Source organism: Patiria miniata, unplaced genomic scaffold, assembly GCF_015706575.1.
Source record: "Patiria miniata isolate m_02_andy unplaced genomic scaffold, ASM1570657v1 HiC_scaffold_5, whole genome shotgun sequence".
Taxonomy (NCBI): domain Eukaryota; kingdom Metazoa; phylum Echinodermata; class Asteroidea; order Valvatida; family Asterinidae; genus Patiria; species Patiria miniata.
In genome coordinates, this window is record NW_024037072.1 from 33,463,154 (window position 1) to 33,484,872 (window position 21,719).

At 41.8% G+C, this 21,719-nt stretch overlaps 1 pseudogene; it reads left to right on the top strand.

The window, feature by feature from the left end:
- Window positions 1–1,048: 1,048 nt before the first annotated feature.
- LOC119741390 lies at window positions 1,049–3,114 on the top strand (annotated as a pseudogene).
- The last annotated feature ends 18,605 nt before the right edge of the window (window positions 3,115–21,719 follow it).

Genomic DNA, 21,719 nt, shown 5'->3' on the forward strand with positions numbered 1-21,719 from the left:
GGTTTCATGGGGGATGTGCCCCCCCCCCCGTGGCTACGCCACTTAGCAGATGATGTTTTTATCGTGTGCGCCTTAATACTAAACAACTGTTTACGTTAGCGGGGTTTGGCGGGCACTCTCTCCGAGGTCTGTGTTTCACTGCACTTGTGACAGCGGCAGATATCTTGTTTTTATCAATATCGGACCGATTTAGTCCTACAGCCGATGGCTGGAATGTATTGCTAGACACCCTGGAGCCCGTGCAATGGCTGGTATGGGATGAATTGAATTATTTTCATGTTATTTTGGGGGTTTTGCTATCAACGAAAGTGAACTGCCAAGACACCGACTGGGTCACAAGTCATACATGTACGTTAATGTGGTAAGGCTGTTGTATTTGCAATGGAGTTCTTTGTATCTGGGTTGGACTATGTAGTTTTCTAGGATTGATTTATTAATTGCACCCACTTGTATTGTGATTAATGGGATACGTGCACATGTATGTGAAGTTATGTGAGTTTATATTGGTTAATTTTTAATGTATTTGATTACTAGGTTTTTGTGATGAATGGGAGAAGAACGACTAATAAAATTGATGTGATTGAATCATCACCCCTGAACCTCGACTCCACACCGAGTTTCACTACAGTTACGAAGGTATAGGCCTACTTACCATGCCCATGGGGGAAAAAAGCCTTTTCGATTGTCGGAGAGTAATTTGATCTTTCGCTGTGTGGTTGGAAGCGTAGGTTTAATTTTGGTTGCATGTGCAACAAGCAACGTGCACATCGCCCTCCAGGGAGGTAAACACATTGCGTTATAAAACAATCGCGCCATTCTACATCGGACATTGCAGGTACGTAAATTACGATGGAAGATATTAACTGTATATGGCATAATTACATTACGGTATATCCATATATGATAATTATGTCGTGTATAATACGGTATATTTGTGGTTTATACAACTGTATCAGTATTACAATGTATATGGTATATGTTTCAAATCATTCTGCATGACATAATGCGTAATGAAATAGGCTGTTTGGCAATTTTAATTAACTGACAAATGGCCCCTTGTATTCTCGTCCTCAATCAAGAGATCGGTAAAAGCTCTTTAATTTCAAAAATTACGTTTTATCTGAAAGGGCATGTACTATGAAACTTTAAATGAGAAGGTTTCATCTATATAAGATGCAACAATCCGTCTCCATATATGACCCTCCATATCAGCAGGTGTTTATTTTCTCTTGAATTTAAAGGTATGTTTACGATGCCTCTGAAAAACATATTTGGTTGTCAGTGAGTGTTAATCATCAGCAGTGTGGTTGCAAGCGTAGGTTTGGTTCTAGTTGCCTTTGCAACAAGCACTGTACACATCGCCCTTGCTTTGGCCGTTCTGGTGGGTGAGTATTACCATAGCGCACCAAGGAAGGGCTAGAGGTGGGTGCTTGACCCAAAATACGCCCTATGCAAATATTATAATGTGGATTTTAGCGTCGTTTGCTCAATAGACACTGACAGTACAGTCATACTTATTGCAGTGACCAGTGCCTCCTAGCGTCAGATGAGGTCCGCCAGCCATTTTATTTAAACATCTCTGCACTTTTCAGATCCCGCTTTCGCATTCGCTGATGAAACGTCTCCTTGCGAATGTACACTCTAGTTAAATCTGATTACAAAACAGTCAAATCTGCACCCAGCTGATAGCTGTAGTCAGCTGGGGGCACGTTTGACTGTTTTATAGTCACTAGGTATTATACGAATGAAACGTTTGTGATAAGCTTCCTGAAGAGTAAAACAATAATTGTACATTGTATATGTTTAAGACTATAGTGACGGACAAGTGCAATCATCACTTATTTCTTTCGTATCTCACAGGACCCGCTCTTGGTATTTCTGCAGTCCTCAGTAAGACTTTACTCGCACGTCATTTCATCAAGCACTATGCCTTGGCTTGTGGGATTGGTCACGTCGGAAAAGCGGTATCTTTTCTTGCTTTAGCCCCGTTGACGCAACTCTTCTTGGACACTTACGGTTGGAGGGGAGCAGTGCTACTTATTGGTGGGTTGAGCGTGTATCAATTACCAAGCGCTCTCGTAGTGAGAGACGCCAAACCTCAGTACGAGTCCCTGAAAGACGGTCCCCGTGATAGTCCTGATATTACAGATCAAGCAAATCAGGGAAGAAATGAGAGTGGTGATAGTACCATCTCTATCAAGGCGTTCTGGCTTCGTCTCTACAAAGCGTTAGACTTGGCTATATTCCTTGAGTTCAATTTCTGGATTGGTGTCACTTGCCGTTTTGGGATCACCTGTACCTTCATTTCTTGGCTGCTGTATTTCGTTCCTCATCTTCAAGTCAAAGGTTTCTCGGCCCAAGTAGCTGCCTCGCTTTGCACATCGGCTGCTGTTGGATTCGCCTTCGGAACGGTCATCTGGTCTCCTTTCATCGACAGAGGTCTCATCAAATGCTCAACAGCGATAATCATCAGCAGCCTCGCTCTGACCCTGACGTTTGTGGTAGATCCTTGGGTGCATGACATCATCGGTTACGTCATCGTCACCTTTATATTCGGCTTGTTTGCCTCGGCCCTCTACACTCTCATTGACATCATAACGAAATATTTGATTGACCAAGATCGGCTTGTCAGTGCGTTTGGATGGATGAGGGCGTTTTTCTTCGGCCGTCTAATCGCAGGTTTTCTACCAGGTCTGTGAAATTGTTCGGGTTTGCAAGAAACAACAGAAACCATTTTAAAGGGTTGTCTTCATTTCATTGCGGTTTCTTCTTCCCCAGAAACCTATAATTCCATACTGATATACTACTTTGCACGTAATGTTAATGTAAACAATGATTTCAATTAAGCCTCTGTACTAATGACGTCACACTTTGTTTACGTGTGTGCTTTCCTATGGTGCCCCAGGGGCTCCATAGGAAAGTGCACATGTAAACAAAGTGTGACGTCATTAGTACAGAGGCTTATTCACTAATAATACCCATTTTCCCCGTTGATTTCATAGGCTGGATATACGACGCACGAGGCACCTATGACATGGCGTTCATCCTTCTTGGCCTCATACAAACCGCTTCTCTGATTCCACTGACATCGGGATAGTGCGGAAAACTTTCTAGGGATGCCTGCATCGCCTGCACATCTTAAATCTCTCTCCTATCGATTTTGTTTGGTAAAATATTGTTGGCATTACTCATCACAAAAGGCACATTAAATTAATATATGTTATTGTACATAAAAAAATACCAATTATGTATTAGTGCAAGTACCACCAGCAAGCATGAGGCAATTATGCAATTACATGTGTATATATTTTCAATTAACTTTTCATGTTAACACCTGCATGTCCAATTCGGACGATTCACAATGCAGTGCGCCACCAAGAGTTTGCCATTGAGAGTCTATTTTTCAAGTTTACGGTCGACAAAACATGGCCCATTTGAATGAGTGTCAGTAGACAATTTGAGCTAATTATTAATGTGATAGATTGGGGCATAGCATTCTGCCGCCTTACAAAAAACACCATAGTGATAAGAAGAAAAGAAAAGGGCAAACAGATCCTCGAATCATACGCTTACGAAACTACTGACGATTTCAAATGTCCCGCGCTGCAAATTTGTGGACCATTTCCCACAATGCACTGGGAAAAATGAACTTTCCGTGGCAAACTCTTGGCGGCGCACTGCATTGTGAATCGCCCGAATTAAGGATGCACGTAAGGATGCCCAGCGGTGGCAGTTTGTGCAGTAAAGATAACTTGTGACCCTGACTCAGAAAAATGCATCACTGAGTGTCAATTCGTGTCCCCCAACCCCCTTCAAACTGAACACCATCTTCCTATAGGGGCACTGTTCAAAGCAGGTCATTATGGACGTTAATGGACCACTCAGATCAGTGTATTGGACGCACGATTTTGCAGACAGGACGACTTTGCCGACAATAACAATTAGCGACGCCCGTGCGTGTTGAGCACATTGGTTACACCTCTATGTTCCGACAGCCCAAAGGTTCCGACATCCCTATGTTCCGACAACTTAACCTTTGTTCCGACACCCCTATTCGTTTTTCCACACCCCTATGTTCCGACTGCACACATTCTTGTCCCTATCCCTGACCCTAACCGTAACCCTTACCCTTGCCCTAAACCTTAGCCTAACCGTCACTGGGAGTAACACAATCTTATGTGCATGTTGTGGGAACTGTAGGGGTGTCGGAACATAGGTTGCACTAATACATGATTGGTACTTGCACTGATAGATAATTGGTATTTTTTTTATGTACAGTATATTAACTTACCACGGAAATATTTTGCGGTTTATTGGAATATCGAAAACCTGGTTAAATGATATCCATGACCCTCTAATACAAATCCCAAACTATGTCATTGAGGGAACCTGTAGACAAAACAAGAGGGGTGGTGGGGTTGCACTCTATATACAAGAGGATTTGGTATATACTTTTCGCAACGACTTATCAATTAACAATTCTGATATTGAATCATGTTTTTTTAAAAACTTATTAATACAGATAAAGCCAATGTTATTATTGGAACTATCTATAACCCCCCTGTGCTTTAACCAACAACTTTACAGAATGCTTTAATACTATGTTGTCACTTATATCTAGTGAAAATATTTTGTGTGTGTATATATCATGGGTGATTATAATATCAATTTACTCGAGTGTGATATTGACAATACGTTTAGTGTACAGACCTTTATGAATACTGTTTTATCTCAATCATTTTATCCTATACTATTGACAAACCAACAAGGATCACTGCTGATAGTGCAACTCTAATTGATAACATTCTAACCAATGACCTTTCGAATCTTTCCTCTGGTGTTTTGATGACTGACGTCACAGACCATCTCCCCGTATTCTTAGTAACCAACAGTGTCAAAGGAAGTCCCCGAACCAGCAACAAATTCCAAAATCGTACTTTTAATGCCAGTAATGTTGAAAACTTCATTCATGATCTAAATATGATTGATTGGGATTCTGTAATACCAATTAAAGATATACATCGTATGTATAATGCTTTCCTATCAAATGTCCAACAACTTTATAATAAAAAGTTGCGTTACAAGATGTTAAATGCCGATTTAATAAATGTAAATCATTTCAATCTGTAACTTCAACTAGCCGACTCATTACGTGTGGAGTACCTCAGGGTTCTGTGTTGGGTCCTTTACTATTTCTTCTTTATATTAACGATTATGTAATACTTCAGACACTGTAACATTTTGTTCATTTGCAGATGATACAAGTTTGTTGCACACTCACGATAATGTAGATGAAGCAATTAGTAACCTAAATATGGAACTTGAAAAGATCAGTACATGACTTCTCGCAAATAAATTATCTATTAAAGTCAAGTCAAATTATATGATTTTTTTGTGCCAATCAGTACAAGTACACACAATCCGTTCCTCTGAATTTGAATAACCCAAGGCTTAGTCAGGTTACTTGCGTAGCTCCTTGTTTGTCGATGTGTGTACAGCAACAGGGGGTAGAGATCTGGATCCCTGATCAGGCGACGGTAGGGAGGCAGGCTGATGCAACACCCACAGAAAACTCTGACTCAATCAGTTTCAGCAACTCAATTTATTCTGTCATGTGTCTCCCAACAAGACTCCACTCAAAAAGACTCAAAAAAGAGTCCAATAAGACTCCCATTCCAGGGTATTAGTCAAAGAGAATACAAACCGTACTCGGGTACAGTAGGTCTTTCTCCAAACGGCCCAGTTCAAATACAAGACAAGACTGATGAAAGTGAGACCTGGGAGTTGTGAAAAGATACATGAAAAATGTGCTTGCTATTCTAAAGGGCACGAAACAATCTTGTCAAGTGAGGGCGCCCTTGTATCCACTACAATTTCCCTACTTTAAGGCACTGGCCCCCAAGTGGTCCAAAATCAGTATAAAGACCAAATACTAGTTGCACATTTTTTCCTTCATCCAAAATAAAAAAAAATCCTTTCTAATACCATAGCACTTTAAACCATTGTTTGTTTAAACACTTAATAACATAACTGTGTCAAAAGGTAACACAGCACAAAGTTATACAAAGCTTGTAATCAACATACATAGATCATGAAGACAGGGTGATATGGGCTAAATCCATTACCAAACTTTACATATACTGTTACACATCCAGTAGGTTCAAGGTCAATACCAACCTTACACAATGTATTAACTATCATTTGATACAATGTAACTATATACACGCACATTCTCTGTATTTAGTCTGGAATGTCACTAAAATTACATCGTACAATGCACACATTACAGTGTAGTTTCCACCAAATTATAAAGTTGAATGAAAACTAAAAGTGTAAAATTCCATCGAATTTCTCTACCCTGAATGTCAAGTGTGAGACTTCCTGTACAAGAAGTTCAAATAACCAAACCTGTAAATGTAGCTTCAACATGCTTCATTACACTTTTACCGATATATCCAAAATATACGGCAAAAACCAATGCTTCTAGGTTTTATGCCAGAAAATAAAACAAAATATCAATGCCTAAAATACTTCTAGTAGACATGTGATGAAAACAGATGCAGTCACTTTCTCGCAAAAGTAAACAATAGGCTGTATAGGTTTAATTATAATGTAATTGGCTAATCATCCAAATTTAACTTTCAGATGGTAATAAATGTAGCTCTTCTGGCAGCCATTCAACAATCACCACAGCCATTCTGCATTAACACAAGATATACAAAAGCTATTGTTTGCATTTATATTGTATTTCTTCACCCGGTGGGAGATGCATGGATTTGATGACAGCTGGCCTTGCTGCCATGATTGCGTTTTACCGCAGGAGTTAAAAAATGCTCGGAGTTGGCCGACGTAGGCGTCCACCAGTGGCCGCTGCCAGATGTCGATCGCAGCAACAGTCGAACGCACCGTGCTTTCCCAAATGTTTGCACCCGAGTGAATAGACGAGTACGGCCCCTCGTATCGCGGTCCACCAAAAACTTGACTATGTCGTCGGGGGTGACCATGTCCAGATCTGCACTATCTGTGAAATAACCTGAGCCCTGGTTCTGCTTGAGGAAATCAGTAAAATTGTTAACTAAGCTGCTCTTCTGTCTGTTATAAGGTAACGAATCGACCTTGCCGTCAAGCTCCTTCATTCTGGACTCCCATCGGGCAAACTGGATTATGAAAGGAGACAAAATAAGATTGAAAGCCTAATGTCTAATTGCCAAACTCTATGTCGACCCCCGTTCGCAAACCAAGAAGACACCTTAGAAACCTCTGCAGACGTCCATGCAGCCTCAAACTGCCCCACAGTGTCAAATGGACTTCGTCTGCGAGGTCATGCTGAATTATGTGGTCATTTGAGAGGAAGTGCCAACCCGCTTCCTGGCAAGCCTCCTTCAGTGCCGAATTTGTAGTGGCAACGGAACAGTTGACCCTACTGCTCCTTGTCTGCATATTCCCGACAGGACAAACCGGACCGTTGGATTCTGTACACATAACTGTTTCACCGCCAAGGCAAAGACCCTCAACAGCCGCTTGACCCCAGCTGAGCAATCTGCACTCCTGCTCAAATCGTTAATGCCCCCGTGAAGGACTGCGACCTCAGGCATCTGAACCTTGCTCATCGAAGCTAGCGATCTGCATAAGGTCTCCATCCTAGCTCCCCCGGAAACCACCAGCCTAATGCTCAAGGAAGCCGGCCACCCAAAGCTGCCCATTCCTCTGAACATGGAGTCAGAGACTACGAGCACTGAATGCTGTTGCGGAATATGGACTCCTCTGGAAACCCAGACATCAGCGGGGAAGTAACATCTGAGACCCCAAAGCTCAAACGGGAGACCCACGGTATTTTTAACATAGCCTTCACCCGTTGGGTACTCGAGAACCCCGACCTGCTCTGCTTCCGATATGCGCGGAGACTGCTGAGCAAAGGATTTCAGGTATGGCCACCGTGACCTTGGATGTGGGTGTTTGGGAGCCACCAGTGTTACGACCACGCCACCACATTCAAGAAACAACTTGATGAGAGAGGGCACAAGAACAAAAGGTGGGAACACGTACAACTCCTCACCACGAGGGCATTGCTGGGAAAATACGTTAACACCAGATGTGCTAGGAACTGGAAACCTCGAGAAGAACTTCAAAGGACGGCCGTCCCGGCCCTGGGGAACGTTTGAAGGAAGCGCCATGAGATCCCATGAAAAACCGAATCTACCTCCGAGCTCTGCTTGGAGCAACAACCAGGGAGACCTTGTGAGTCGAGCGTCAGCCTTGGATAGCTCCCGCGATGGTAGGTCGGCCCGATTTATTCCTGACGGAACCCACTGCAACTTCAAGTCGAAATTTGCCTCCAAGGTGAGAGCAAAGATGAGTTTCAGAATTCTGGCCAGTGCCTGTGACTTTGCCTTTTGCCGTGCCCATGCAGCATACAAACTCTGCGAGTCCACCTTCACATCCACTCTTTTATCCCAAAGCATATCTATAACTGATTGCAGCACAAGACATAGGGCCAGAGCCTCTTTGTAGCAAACATCCGTCATGGCTTTGACGCTAGGCGGCCAATAGTCACCAAAGGTAACATCTCCATCCGGAAGCTCCAACACACCGCCCCATTTGTACCCGGATGCATCAGAGCTGAGCTGAATTGTCAAATGGCGCTGATCTCTCCAAGGGATGGGTTCGGAGAGGGAATCCACGAAACGCCAAAAGAGAACCTCGTATCGCACGTCTTGAAAAATCGGCCTTGAACTGACGTCGTCTAAGTTGGGTAAAAACGCACAACAGTCCCTCACAAACAATGAGGCCGCCGGAAACACCAAGGCGAAACTTTGGCACTTTCCGATAAACCGCAGGAGGGTCTTTAGGAACACCGAGCCCATGGATAAAATCTCCTCTCTTACTTGAGCAAAAGCACACTTCTTCTTCTCCGGAATCCAAAAGGATAAGGACTTTGAGCATATCCCAAGACCCAAGTGGACCATTGCCGACACCGGCTCAAGCTGACTTTTCTTGAGATTGATGAAGTAGCCCAATTTCGACTGCATGTAGCATACCACGTATAAAGCTCTCGCAGCCCTGATGTAGGCATCATCTGCGATAAGAAACCCGCTGGAGCCCTGCAAAGAAAATATATATACAGCACTTAACATCTGGGCTGTCCCTCTCCTCCGGCTTCTCCAAATGAAGCGGTCATCGATCCAAATTTCTGTCTGAATTCCCCGATTTTTCAACCATGTTGACAAACAGAACCCAATGGTGGAGTATACATAGGCGCTATTCTTGCATCCGAAAGGAAGAGTTGTGTCAACAAAATAAAATCCAGCCCACTCGAAACCACAAAAGGTCTTTGACCTTTCAGATAGCAGAACCTGCTTATAACCTTGTGCATCGTCGGTACCGGAGAATCTATTACCTCCCTTAGTGACTGACTTATCAATCTCCCCCAGAGGCACCAAATTGAATGGCGTGTCTAGGCGGGTCGACTTCACCCACCTTGCCCAACAATTCCACGGAACCTTCGATAATGCGCTTCGCTATCGTTCCATTGATAAATGGTACGAAACGTTCGCAAATAGGCGCGTTTTGAAAATACATGGCTGGAGGGACGCTGGAGTTGAATTCCCTTCCTCTATAGCTACCCTGGAAAGGCTGAAAGAACTCATAGAGGTCCAATTTCTCACGGAGCCATCTCCGAACTTGCGGGCCGTTGGCCGGGCATTCTTTCAATACATCTTCCCGTAACTCTGGTTGATCATGCAGACCTCCCGCTACGAACATATTTGGGTCACGGAAGCGGAGTGATTCAAAGTTTTGCATACTTACTCCGGATAAAACATCTGCCGGACTCGGGGCGGATCCATCTGGAAATGAGGCAGCCTTTCCCGCTATGTCCACCCAAGAGCAAACACCCCTCTCGCGCCTGTTTGTCTGAGCGCCTTCAGGATCAAAGAGATGCGCCGACGAACGCTCCCACTTATGCTCCCCGAGAATCCGCAGATACCTCTTGTATTCCTAAATTGAATCATAACGAGCACTAGGCCTAAACTCGGGCACTGGGGTATACACTCTTTGTAACATTTTCAAGCCAACCATACAGTCGCTTCATAATTTATTTCTTGCAAGTATAGATACAATGTCAAACATAGTAAACTCGATACATCAAATATCATAATACTTTCCCTGCTGGGAAAAGTACCCTCTGAAACCCCAACCACGTTTTCCTCCATTCCGCTCTTGCATAATATTATCCCCCATTGAGGCCTTTGCATACGCCCATGCATACGCCCATTATAATATGCAAATGCCGGCCCAGAGCCCACAGCTACCTAACAAGTACTTATTAAAACATAATTCCGTAAATAGCATCATATCACTGCTACAAACGTAAATGCTCAAAATGAAGAAGTATATTAAGATTACTCGACTACATCCCACCACCAAAGTCTCTTTGACCCTGAAATGAGTCGCCGGCATGTCAAACATGCCTCTAAACTATTTCTTTGCAGTCCCGTGCAAAATGGCCCTTCCTGCGGCATCTGAAGCACGTGTCTCTCTCCCTAGGCCCTCGCGAAAATTGGCCTTGACGAGGCTGACGAAGGTCTCCCCTGATGCGCAGCGGTTGTCTAGCGGGCCTATTCAAGAAACCTTGACTGGCTGATGATTGAGCTTTTAACTCAGATGGGAGCGCGCTGAGGCCCAGGTGCTTTCTGGAAAAGCGCAGCCGCTTATCGGAGTCTTGTCCTGTAATCGACTTGTATAATGTACATTGCAATGCCCGGTGTCTTGGCCTGAACGTGCTTTGTACAATCTGACAACAGATTGACATACAACTGCTGTTCCTTCATATCTTCTGTTGACAAAGGTGCAAACTCGTCCACATAGCTTCTGAGCAGAGACATCACATACGCTACGTTTCGACCATAGCCCGTCTCCAAACACGCTTTAAGCAACTCGAGCCGCTTAAGCTTGTGCACCTCAAGCGCAGACTTGGCCTGCATTGATTGTTAAAACATAAAACCAAGCTGCATTTAGTTGATCACTATATAAAGGGGACGCATTGTAGGCATGGACATCCTCTCAACTCTTTTGTATCGGGTTGACACAGACTTTGTACTCGATATGCCCTAGTGCCCGCCATGACACCCCGACATCATGTGCCAGGATGCCATGGGGCCGCTAACGAGATCGTTTACCTCCAACTCAAACATGGAGAACGCATCCAAAATATTGTAAACTGGCTCAATTATAGGCGCCGATGGCTCCAGCCAAATTGCACCTCTTGTGTCCATACAATAACAAATCTGACAGATTTCCACCCCCATGCGGTAAGCATGGTGGCAAACTGCATTTAGGAAGACCTCCTTCCATGCACCCTCGATTTTTTTTTTTGGGGGGGGGGTGGCACCCCTTCCTTTAAAACGAGGACAATTAAAGAATGGGCAAAAACCCTGCGATGGGACCCGAGGAACAAATGGGCACAAGCCTAAAGAAAACGGAGTGGCGGGGCACCATCCCCGCCCTTCCAAAATTTTAGGTAATTAAGGCACAAATAAAGGCGTCGTGCACGCAACCCGCACAACAAAATACAAGCGACAGGAGGTGCTAAACTTGCAGTCAAATACCATTCTGAGCACGGCACTTCTCCCCCACAGCCAGAATTCCCGTAATTCAATTATTCGATTCCACAAAATGGCATATTCCAATCTAGGTTGATCACTTAAGTCAAATTTATCAATCAATTCTATCAAATCTATCAGTTCTTCAAATTTTCAATTCTCAAATCTTCAACTCTTAATTATTCTCCAATTTTCAATTTCTGCACTTTCCTTCAAATGTCGTGAATCTTTAACTCAAACATTCCTTGTTTGACACTTAGTGTTTTATCACCACAATTAATTCTAATAACCTTAATTCTCAACTTGTAACAATTCAAAACTTCAAATCACCAATTAATCTGTGAAGTTTCACACTTTCACTTCTTAAACTTCAATCACAAAATCTTTGTTCAATCTCAAAATTCTCATTTCGTTTCTTAGATTCAGTTATTAATCACCGTATCTTCAATTTGACCTCAAAATTCACAAATCGTAATTCACTTCAAGTTTATCAATTTTCTCTTCTGTTTAAGTTGAAACCTTTCTGTTTCTATCACAATTTCTCTTTCAATAACACTTTTTAAATTTTTGTTCAAACACTTCTTCCAATTTTGGTTCAAACACTTCTTCAATTTTGGTTCAAACACTTCTTCAATTTTAGGTCAACCTTCTTTTCTTTCTGTATTAATCTCAAGTCATTTAGATTACCAATACCACATCAAATATTATCTTCGGGAAAATTGAATAATTATTAATCCTTCTTTCAATCTTGTTGATTTAAAAATATTAACACTCTCACATTCAAAATCCAAATCAAGTTTATGGTATTTCGCCAGTTATTTTATACAATCATAAAGGTGACTGCCGCCAGGCCAGGTTCCTGTCAGCCTGCCAACTGTCTATGCAGCATCACACAGGTTCCAAGGAGTCCAGTAGAGGTAGGGGTCCTCGACGAGAGCTTCAGTTCTTCGGGATAGTGCGAGGCTCACTCTACTCGGTGGAAATATCTCCCCATTCTTTGTGCCATCTGAGATTAGAAATTTTACAAGCCAAAATGCCACTAAGATTCCGCACCATTTTTAGCAAGTAAAGAATTCAATCTCAGAAATCTTTGCGACAAACACAAAGAGCATTCCTAAAACGGGTATTAAGGGGCCTCACCGGAAGCGAGACCTCACCTGATGCAACCCCACATCTTCGTTATATTTCCAATGCAAAACAAAACCTTACAACGTGGAGAGCTAACCTCTCGCATCCTCTACCGTATATCAAACCTGCTATGAGCATTTTCCACTTCTCATGTTAATCTTCGGATATTCCCCAACCCGATGGTACCGGGTTTAAAGTTCTTGAGCCTCGAGCAAAACACGTCCAGCTGCGAGCCGCCAGAATCGCGACTGACATTGAGTCAGTCGCCCTGTACGTCCACAGCGGTGCAAATAGGCTGACGTGTTGAAGCGATAGCTACGGAATCACTTTCGAATACACAAACAATTTTTTTTTCTCGGTTGCCCAATATCATGTCGGGGTCACCGTCACATCTGACCTATGCACATCGTGCCTGTTCACTTTTCACCATGAAAATCCAAGTGTCGGCCTAACAGCATCCTATTTGGTGTGGTTAGGCCACTGTTTCTGCTCTCTTCGCAGCATACAAGTCTTTCGATTTCAACAGTGACAACAGTCGGGTGAGTTTAGAATATGTTTGGCTCATTTGGCAGAGTTAACGCACATTCTGGATGAAAATGATGATAGGCTCCATTGCCAGTACTGAGCGGAGGGAATTTTCAAAATGGCGCAGTATTCGCGACGGAGCCCTCGCTAATAAACAGTACATTTCATTTTTCATTCCGATCGTAAGTAAGCCTTAATACCCAGGCGCGGATCCAGGATTTTTTGAGACGGGGGGCACACTGTTGGAGCAAAATTATTTGCCCCGAGACTTAATGCGAGCGCGAAGCTCGAAGCCTTACGGCGTGGGGTCCGGGGCCCGCTGAAGGGCCCCGAACAATTTTGGATTCTAGATGCTCTGTGATGCAATCTGAGGCGATTCCTGGCTCCTTTCCCCTGAATTAGTTGAGCAAAAGTTTTTAAGATTTTAAGGATTTATTTTAAAACATACTCTTACTTTTACAATTTTTAAGTTACTGTGTGCTTGAAAGTCGAAAATCATTTTACGTCTTTATATTTTCTTGCTTTTTATTTTGGAAAAGGAACTGTATTGACTTAGTTTTGTAAACTGTCGCAACGGTGCGTTGTGGCATTTGCTCCGAGGACTAATGCGAGGGCGGATCACGCGGCGTGGGGTTTCGGGGCCCGCTTAAGGGCCCCGGAAAATTTAGAATTCTAGATGCTCTGTGGTGTATTCTGAGGGGATTCCTGGCCCCCTTTCCCCTGAGTTATTTGAGCAATTATAAGGATGTTTTTCATTGGTTTATAATATACTCTTGCGTTTACAAGCCTTTTCAGTTTCTTCTGTTCTTCACTTGTGTAAGAAAACATTTTCGTCTGCATAGTTATTTCCGTGCTTATTTTTGAAAAGGAATTGAATCTTGCAAGGATGAGTATAAGGCATCTTTCCAAAGACCAATGCGGAGCGCGAACATCTTTCGGCGTGGGTCCGGGGCCCGCTTAAGGGCCCCGGGAAATTTTGGATTCTAGATGCTCTGTTGTGCAATCTGAGGCAATTCCTGGCCCCTCTTATCCAGAGTTATTTAAGTAAATTGTTTTAAGATTATGAGATTTTTTCATTGATTTAAATATAATCTTGCTTTTACAAGCCTTCTCAGTTCTTCTGTTCTTCACTTGATACCATGTATTTTCGTCTGCAAGTGTCTTCGTGCATTATATTTTTTAAAAAGGAATTGTAAATACTTAGTTTGTAAATTGGTGTAAGGATGCTTTCTAACGTTTTGTTTCAAGTTGAAATTTTCAGTTTATCAACAAGAAGAAAACGCCTGAACATGTTAATTGAATTCAATTTTAAAATTAGTGTAATTTAATCAAACTAAAACATAGGAGCAATTAGCCTGCATTGTAACTTCACAGCTCAGTTTTATCTCATGACTACAGAAATTAATCATACGGTCATTCAAGTTTCTACCTCTTTTTTTTGCATAATGTAAAATGCCCAAACATTTTAAAGAAATGTTCTTCTAATTCAGTTAAGTTTCAATTTCAAGAATAGGGCCTATTGCACGTGCATGTATTTGTAAACAAACCATCGGCAGATCGGCGGCGCAGCAAGACAAATTGTGTGAGACACTGCGTCTGGTTTTTACATTATAATAGACATCGGGTCTTTCGGCGCCATGATTGCAATTTCCGCATGGTACAATTTTGAAGGTCATTTAGTTATGTGTAAAACAAATTACAGTAAATAATTGTTGATGATAACGTTGAGAAATAGACATCGGGAATAGGTGTATACCTCCCGGTCCGGCACGGATGCCGGCCGGCGTAATTTTTATTCCTAGGAGGGTTAGGGGCAATGTCATGAATAATTCAGTAGTTTCGATGGGAAAATTATGTTTATCCATGAGAACGGACAATGACATCAACAGCATTGTTGTTAGTTACTCAACTAGTTACAATACATTAAAGCATTTTAAAGAACGGTTGTCATCGAGCTACCACACAGTAGCCTAGTGGATAGCGAGATGAGCTTATGGATACAAAGATCCCTGGTTCGAATCCACGTCGTCGCTGCTCATTTTCATCAGCTATTTTTCTTCTCCAAATTTATCACTGAGACAATTTTAAATTAAGGGGAAAATAGAACGAGAACCTATAAGTCTTGCAATGATTCACAGGAAAAACGGAATTATTCATGACATTGCCCCTAACCCTCCTAGGAAAAAAATTACGTCGACCCGCGTCGCCACCGGCGAACTACGATCAAATTTATCCCGCTTGCAATTCAAAAAATAACACACTTGCTTTCTGTCTAGCTTGCAAGAGCATGTCTCGAGTGCTAAAACTTGCCTTTGGGCAATAACTGCTGATTGTTTTTGTCCTCAGACAAACAGATCTCTTTTATGTACCAAACTTTTCAGATTTGTATTTTCTGCAACGCGTAGTAACGTCAAAACCCAACTTTTGGATCTCAACTTTCTTCGTTAAAAAAACGTTTTACGGACGGATCCATGACCTTCAGGGGTGTTTCATTTTTTTTCCAGGGTTTTACATCGTTTCTCGAATAAAGTCTTTACGAAACAGTATGATGACGTGACGTTGAAGAAGTCAATTTAAAACGAGGACATGTTTTGGACTCCGTGAAAAAAGTATAATTTGTAATTCAAAGCTCGTGGAACTGCTGGCAAATTGTTCTTACTAAAACACACCCTTAACTAATGGTTTGGTCCAAAGAGCACTGCGCAACGTGTGTTTGTCGCGCACATAAAGCTGCATGTTCGTTGAGAATACAACGTTGTAAATCGTGTACGTTCGTATGAATCGCATTTAATAACGTTATATGCAGGGTAATACGTACGTACGGGGTACGTACGATGGGATCGCGGTTTATTTCGAAGCTTCTCGAGTCGAGTACGCAATGTTTGCAGGCTCACGTTTAATATCGGCGCCGGTATTTTTGTAGGGCGGTAACCTCCTCCTTCCCTCACCTCCTCTCTTTTCCCCCCTTCTATTCCTTTTTTTTTTGGACTCAAATTTGACGGGGGGCACGTGCCCCCGCGGCCCACCCCTGGATCCGCGCCTGATACCTCACATCTCATTGTATTATTCAAATTTATGTTGTATTTTTTCGTATTAATTATGTTTTTTTCTTATTTTTTCGGAAACTGGATGACCGAGATTGGGCGACTGTGCGAACTGCTACGTACTTTTTGTTGGTGGGCCAGATTTTTATTGAATTAAGAGCATACATTTTCTTTTTACGAATTTAGTATTCTCTGTACGAACTGCTACGTCTTTGTTCTGGTGGGTCAGAATTTTTTAAGGGTATGGTTTTCGTTTTTACGAATTCATTATTCAACACTTGTTTTTTTAAGAAAGTTGCCTTTTAAACATGTTCACTCAGTTCATTTTGTTTGCATCATTTATTGAATACTAACTGCACATGGCACAAATCTCTGGTTGACCAAAGCATAAACTTGTTTAGACCTAATTGATGTACATCAAAACTGAAGACAAACTTATGTAATTCAAGTACATCAAATCTGAAGAGAAATTAAGTAACACAAAATTAAAATAAATAACAAGAGTCACACAGACACCATTATTAAATTTATATCGATATTTTAATATGTTGGTCATTTCTTTGCATTTAGTTCTGTATATATGTGATCAAGCTAAATGAGTCGTTTGTCGGCAATTATGATTTTAAGATACAGCCCAAAATTGGTCAGTATAGGGGTGGACATTTCGAAATTTACTTTTTTCTTTGTAAAATCGGAAGGCTACATAATTATGTCCTATGTCAACTACTTTTTTCCCGATAAAAACTCACGATAAAGTCGTTGAAATGGGACATTTTTGCTAACCTCTTAACCTGAAATAAAGCATGTTTATTGTTGCTTAACAATAAACACTTCAATTTTGAATGGCTGATTTCTCTACTTGATTTCTGCGTTTTCTTCTTTCTGTCTGCCTGTGTTCTTAGACCCATAAATTCTGAAGGGAAAGTTGTATTCGCATGGGGTTTTCACCAAATATAAACTGAAAGATAGTCAATTAATAAATGTAAAAAAAAATCGATGAGGGTCGACAAACGACTTATTTAGCTTGATCGCATCACATATTATGTCGAAGAAAACTATTTCTTTTGTAGCTCCAAAAAGGTTTCTACGATAAGTTCAACTATAGACTATTGTTTTGCTAACAAAAATTTAGGATTTTTAATTACTTGTTTACTCTTGAGACATCAAAATAGTCGTCAAAGTAGAGCGATCAAGGAAAACGTTGGCTCAATTCAGAGACGCTCTTTCTTTAGACTAGAATACCCGTAGGAATGTTTTTGGGTTTGGGTGTTTTCGTATTAGTTTATTTCCAGTCTGTCAGGTTTGACAGGGTTGGGTTGAGAAATTAAATTTAAGTTTTTTGGGACCAATATAGTTGGTTGATCCTTGGGTGTGAAGGACTGTTTGGACATGAGGAAAGTGTACTTCAAGCGCAAAAGAAAGTTTTATCTAAACGAAAGCTAATCGTGTTTGATTTTTTTTTGCGAGAATTGTCGTCTTAAAAATTGGACATCAAGTCATCATGGACTGCAGACAATCCGAACGATCGTTTTGAGCAGCACAAAATGGTTCATCGGAACACCACAGGATCATCTGTAAAATATAAAAACAAAATAAAATAAAGTAAATGCATGTACAGTTTGGGTCGAAAATATGTTTAAGTAGTGGAGGTAGTCTTCTTAGTACGGTTTGACCTTGGGCCTAGAAATATGTAAAGGTCACATAAATATGTAAATATGGAAATATGTAAATATAAATATGAATTAAGGGATGTGGAAATTTTTAACACAGTTTAACCTAATGAATGGATGGGATGAATAGGTGTGGGTATAAGGGACCGGGTACAGTTTGACCAATTCTATGGGAAAGATTGCATAAGGTTTGGAAAAAACATATATATATATTTTTATGGTACATTTGGATCTTAGCCCGAATGTGAGTTTCATACGTTAGTCCCTGTGAACGACCAGCTGGTCGGATCTTTAATCCCCCAACAATAGACGGGAGAGGGCGCGTGCCAATTCAGCGCACTAGTATTGTTACGAAGTTAATCCGATCGATACAAAAAGTAATTGGATTTCCGAATGCTCGAAAGCAGAAAGCAGCGACAGATGGCAAAAATAACCTTTGCGTTGATCAGACTGAAACGAGTACGATTGTCTATTTGGAGAATTATTTTAAAGTCATTTTTATTGGGTTTATGGGTATTGTGCAACGTTGCGTTTTCCAAGGTATAAACAAACACTCACCGCAGCATACTTGCAGGGTACAGCCTGTGTCGGCCATGGGGGTATATGATAAATCCACGATCCATAATCCATGCGTCTGTACGGAGACCGGTGGTCGATCACCCTTCGATGATCGTACCGATCCTGGAGCAAATAAATAACTCCGTCCGTGCGCCTATATTCCTCTTGTTAATCGATACAATACCAATTACACTCTTCTACACTGCCACCAGAATCATCCAAGTAAAAATATATGTCTGTGCGCGGTGATCGTAGAAAAGGGAAGGTTTTGGCATCAGCCAGAGCAAATGCTAGTACACATGGACACTACTGTATTGATTACGGCCGTCCGATCAGATAGCGCTACAGTTTTCTTAATCCGTGACGGCTAAATTATCGATTAGGCTCTATAGTCTGCAGAGGCGCGTACAATAAGGAACGGATTCAGTGGTTTAAAGCCATAACAAAACGTGCGGGCATGTGGTTTTTAAAGGGAACTACGGCCTGGAAAGTGCCCGATTGAGTGTATAGGAATAACACAACCATCATTGTGCATTTTGTAATATTTCGTACTAGAACGACCCCAAAACCAAGCTATAGCCTATCCATAGTTAAAAATTCAGTCGTAACGTGGTAAAAATGGTGCCCCTTTAACGCTGTCTGCATAGGAATGCACTGAACCCTAGTTGTACCTCCGTGCCGGATTTGTTTACAAAATCGAGGATGACTGGGTTTTATCTACGAGTATTTTACGGGGGTTATTTAGAGGGCGTGTCCAAGCACTAATTTTATGACTGAGAGTAGGCTTTTCTGATTGATAAGACAACACAAACAAAGAAAAATACAACTGCAGAAAGTATATACGTTATGACATTATTACTTTATTGACTTTATTATTGCTTTATTAAAACACTAATGTTTTTATTTGTCTGTCCCAATGTATTTCTTCGCAATTATATCGTCATTGTAATGTTGACTAGTCTTTAATCATCACTGTCTTCCTCGCTGACGTCTTCTTCATCTTGATGGAACAATCCGTCAAATTTCATCTGGTGTTTAGGCATAATTCTGCCGAGAGCCTTTTGTACGCTAATGCCCTTATATATTTTTTCTTCGAGATTGTCCACAATATCTTGATGAGTATCGTTATCTTTCAGATGTAGGTAGCTTGACAGAAAATCCCTGTACTTGTCAAAAAAGATTTGCTTGACTGCCCAGAGGGTCTTCCTATCGGCCTTTTCCTTGGCCTGATCTTCACCCATACCCTCGTTGATGTACTTTTCATGTTTTTCACTCCACATGTCACGAGTCGCTTCTTTGGACTCTTCCAACTCTTTACCCTGCTCATCCTGCTCTTTACCCTGCTCATCCTGCTCTTTACCCTGCTCATCCTGCTCTTTACCCGGCTCATCCTGCTCTTTACCCTGCTCATCCTGCTCTTTTCCCTGCTCATCCTACTCTATGACGTAGAGCAGGATGAGCAGGGAAAAGAGCACGATGAGCAGGGTAAAGAGCAGGATGAGCCGGGTAAAGAGCAGGATGAGCCGGGTAAAGAGCAGGATGAGCAGGGTAAAGAGCAGGATGAGCAGGGTAAAGAGCAGGATGAGCAGGGTAAAGAGCAGGATGAGCAGGGTAAAGAGCAGGATGAGCAGGGTAAAGAGCAGGATGAGCAGGGTAAAGAGCAGGATGAGCAGGGTAAAGAGCAGGATGAGCAGGGTAAAGAGCAGGATGAGCAGGGTAAAGAGCAGGATGAGCAGGGTAAAGAGCAGGATGAGCAGGGTAAAGAGCAGGATGAGCAGGGTAAAGAGCAGGATGAGCAGGAAAAAGAGCAGGATGAGCAGGAAAAAGAGCAGGATGAGCAGGGTAAAGAGCAGGATGAGCTCAAACAGACAGGTCTCGGCACAATATATATTAAACCAATTCATCCGTTTCTTGTCATTCGTAAATCAGCCTTTATAACTTCAACATGAATACTTTTTCTGCAGTCAAACCCCATGCTTGTAACCAGTGTGATAAAAGCTTTGGACGGAGATATAATCTCTGGCGACATACCGAAAACGCTCATGCCGAAGATGACTCTGAAATGAATGGGGTTAACGATGATTCTGAAATTGAGGTTATTCAATCTGATCATCCTGACGTCGTGGATGAATCGGGCTCGGAAACGGACTCGGAGGTAGAAGATGACGATGAAGATGAGTCTAGTTCTGAATTAGAAGACAATGCTACTTTCCAAGACTGGTTGGAAGAGTCCAAAGAAGCGACTCGTGACATGTGGAGTGAAAAGTGAAAAGTACATCAACGAGGGTATGGGTGAAGATCAGGCCAAGGAAAAGGCCGATAGGAAGACCCTCTGGGCAGTCAAGCAAATCTTTTTTGACAAGTACAGGGATTTTCTGTCAAGCTACCTACATCTGAAAGATAACGATACTCATCAAGATATTGTGGACAATCTCGAAGAAAAAATATATAAGGGCATTAGCGTACAAAAGGCTCTCGGCAGAATTATGCCTAAACACCAGATGAAATTTGACGGATTGTTCCATTAAGATGAAGAAGACGTCAGCGAGGAAGACAGTGATGATTAAAGACTAGTCAACATTACAATGACGATATAATTGCGAAGAAATACATTGGGACAGACAAATAAAAACATTAGTGTTTTAATAAAGCAATAATAAAGTCAATAAAGTAATAATGTCATAACGTATATACTTTCTGCAGTTGTATTTTTCTTTGTTTGTGTTGTCTTATCAATCAGAAAAGCCTACTCTCAGTCATAAAATTAGCGCTTGGACACGCCCTCTAAATAACCCCCGTAAAATACTCGTAGATAAAACCCAGTCATCCTCGATTTTGTAAACAAATCCGGCACGGAGGTACAACTAGGGTTCAGTGCATTCCTATGCAGACAGCGTTAAAGGGGCACCATTTTTACCACGTTACGACTGAATTTTTAACTATGGATAGGCTATAGCTTGGTTTTGGGGTCGTTCTAGTACGAAATATTACAAAATGCACAATGATGGTTGTGTTATTCCTATACACTCAATCGGGCACTTTCCAGGCCGTAGTTCCCTTTAAAAACCACATGCCCGCACGTTTTGTTATGGCTTTAAACCACTGAATCCGTTCCTTATTGTACGCGCCTCTGCAGACTATAGAGCCTAATCGATAATTTAGCCGTCACGGATTAAGAAAACTGTAGCGCTATC